The sequence below is a fragment of the Diadema setosum genome, chromosome 8, assembly GCF_964275005.1.
Source record: "Diadema setosum chromosome 8, eeDiaSeto1, whole genome shotgun sequence".
Classification (NCBI taxonomy): domain Eukaryota; kingdom Metazoa; phylum Echinodermata; class Echinoidea; order Diadematoida; family Diadematidae; genus Diadema; species Diadema setosum.
Genome location: NC_092692.1, coordinates 21,798,307 through 21,801,828, shown reverse-complemented (window position 1 = coordinate 21,801,828; position 3,522 = coordinate 21,798,307).

Sequence of the window (3,522 nt, the reverse complement as noted above, 5' to 3'; positions counted from 1 at the left end):
AATCGTCAATTTACAGTCAGTAACTATAGTCCATCGAATTAACCACATGAGATAAAACATTTTTAAACCAAAGCCCAACGCTCAACTATCTTTCTTTCCAAAGGACCACAAGAAGTATTTATATCATAGATGCAAATCGCTCCTTCATGCGAATCTACGCTCTTTCTGACATTTTTATAGTTGTTGTGTAAAACAGTCTATCATCATCGCATAAAAAGTGTACTTTTTCTGTTTTTCAGCGCGACTGTAGCGTACACAGGTGGTTGCATTGTCGAGATCAGTAGTTTCTTTATATAAACAAATGCATCTCACACGTCAATGATACCTAGACATCTGCATCGACACCCATGGGAGAATGGGATGACCTTTCGTTCATTTCCTGTTTTAATATGAATTGGAAGATGAAAAAGCAGAAATAGATTTTTTTTTTAAATGGAATCGCAAGTGTGACATTCATTTAGGGACAAAACTTCGACTGATCCCTGCGTACTTTAAAAGAAGAAGAAAAAAAATCGGTGTTAAAACGAGATATTTGTTGAACATTTTTCTTGCCAACCGCAGTGTCCCACTATCACCAATTGGCAGGTTTTTTGATAAATAGGTTCATGCTTCTGGTGGATGTTGTCGTGAGCAAGGTTTCGTTACCGGAACTGCTTGCCACCGTATATGATGCATAATTGTATCTCTTTCAATTCAATTATACAATTCAATAGTTTATTTATTTCTATCATCAAAAAGAAAGAAAGAAAAAGGGAACATGATCCAAAGCGGTACAAGTTTTCGATTAGTCTTTCATTCGTCTGATAAGAGCATTTTTTCAATTACAATATATTATGCACGAATGATGTCATAAAAAAAGGAACAATGCACTTTGTCATGGCAACAAAAATAGTAAATAATCATAACGATGGAAAACAGTGTTCCACTAAAAAGCCAAGCTTGTAAGACGTGAAATACTGGAACAAAACAACGACAGCACCAATTTGTTATGCCAATAAAATATATTCATATCAAATTCTTCTATATACTTTTGTACATTTATTCATTGATATAATGATGCTGATACTATAAACAATACTTACTATGATTTTAGAATGCAAACATATAAACAATAAAACACATCTTTATGGCACAGACACTATATGGCCAGGTATGCCAGGAAAATTGACCAGAAAGGAAGATATACACGCGGCCACACAAAACATTACGACGACGACAACAACAACAACAACAATAACAACACAAAACACAGAAATAACAGAAATTGGGAAAATGCACTCACACAGCTACTGGACAACGAAGATCGAGGAAAAATGGAGAAAGAAAAGGAAAAGGAAAAGGAAAGGAATGGAAAAGGCCTGTGGACACGGTACAAAATCTCAAGGACAAGTGAAACATAGCGGATTTTTCCATTAAACGGAATTGACTGGTATATATGGAAAGTAAATATTTTTTAAGTTTTTACTTAAATGTAATCAACTTAACAGATTCTTTAAATCATTTCTATATATCTATCTATCCATCCATCTATCCATCTATCTGTCTATCCATCCATCCATCTATCTATCTATCTATCTATCTATCCGGTATTATTATGGTTGTGTGATGGGCCAGGCTGTCGAACCTCAACACTTTAGCTCCATCATGCAAGATATTCTCATCAAATATCTATTTTACTCTTATAATAATTTCAGTATTATCATCATGATAATGATTTGAGGATGACTGTTATTATAGTCATCATCATCATTCTTATTGTCATTATTGTTGTTTTTATTATTATTATTACTATTACTACTACTACTACTACTACTACTAATAATAATAATAATAATAATACTATTGTTAGTAGTACCAGTATAGTAGTAATATATAGTATGTAGTAGTAGTAGTAGTAGTAGTAGTATAGTAGTAGTAGTAGTAGTAGTAGTAGCAGTAGTAGTAGTAGGTATAGTAGACTAGTAGTAGTAGTAGTAGTAGTAGTAGTAGCAGTAGCAGTAGTAGTAGTAGGTATAGTAGACTAGTAGTAGAAGAAGTAGTACTAGTAGTAGTAGTAATGTAATTATCATTGCCCATCTATGATTTACATTTTTGTCTGAAAGTGTGGGGAGAAAATTGCACACACTCTCTCAACCTTAACTGTTTGCATATATGTCGTGTTACAAAACTGCGTAATGAATCTATGCGGTTTAATGAGACATACATTGTTTTGATCCTTACCACATGATCATGAATAAGTGTTTGTCTTTTATTCATTTGACCCTCTCATTTATCATAACTGCAGCTCACCTTGGCAATTACCTGTCGACCTTCCAGGAACAATGATGGTAAAGAGAACTTTGTTGTTGTTTTTTCATGGTCTTGTAATATAATGGTACGATTACCCCTCTTCAGTTTACAGCTACGTTGTACCCGGAGAGGGCACTACTAGTATTTATTATCGACAAACACCCCTGCGATGTCAGACCTAATGGCCCGAATTCACGAAGGTGGTACAAATGAAACCATGGTTTAAACCATGGACAAAAACCATGGAGTGCCAAGTGTCGCACGGAATATTTCGTTACGATATTGGTCATTTCGTCGACAAAATGACCGTTTTGTTAACGAAATTATCATTTCGTGGACGAAATGTTCATTTAGTTACAAAATGTTGTCATTTCGTTACAAAATAATCATTTAATCGATGAAATGACTGATTTCGTAACGAACTATTCCATGCGACACTAACTGTCTTGGCGCTCTATGGTTTTTGTCCATGGTTTAAACCATGGTTTCATTTGTACCACCTTCGTGAATTCGGCCCATTGAGAGCTGTTATACCTAGACTGACTTAACGAACATGAACAAAAAAGGTTTACAAGGAAACGCAGGACGGGGTTCGACCCTGGGATCTCCCAACGGTCTAGATACGTTACCACTCCGCTCACCACCCTCACCTCGCCGGGCCACTTTATAGACGATAATTCCCAGAGAAGCTTTGTTTAGTTTCACAGACAATACAATGTCGTCTCCGTTATCAATATACATTACACAGGATGGGAAAACAATCGTCATGATCTTTCTTGCAGACGCAATCTCCAAGACTGCAGAAATAGTGCGAAACCCTATGACCATAACCCCATTTTAAGAGAATGCGAAGGACAACGGGGTATTATAAGCCTATCACCCCTGAAGGCCGAAGAAGCGGTCCTCAAATTGGGGATGACAAGCAGACGAGATGTCCAAGCACTGGACATCCTTTGTTGTTGTTGTGTTGCAGTTAAGCGACAATTTCGAATATCGCAGCTGTTCAGACGGTATTTTCGTCTTCGTGATAAAACGTACATTGACATTGTTCCTTGAACGCTATGTGCAACTACTGCCTGCTTATCAATTACTTAGTCGTTAGATGCATCCTACAAGGTTGTTCTGACTGCTATCGAGCTTTTCGTGTGTTCGATATCTTCGTAAAACTTATTACGCGCGCGCGCACACACACACATACGACAAACCATATTCAACACAAAAACGATTATTATG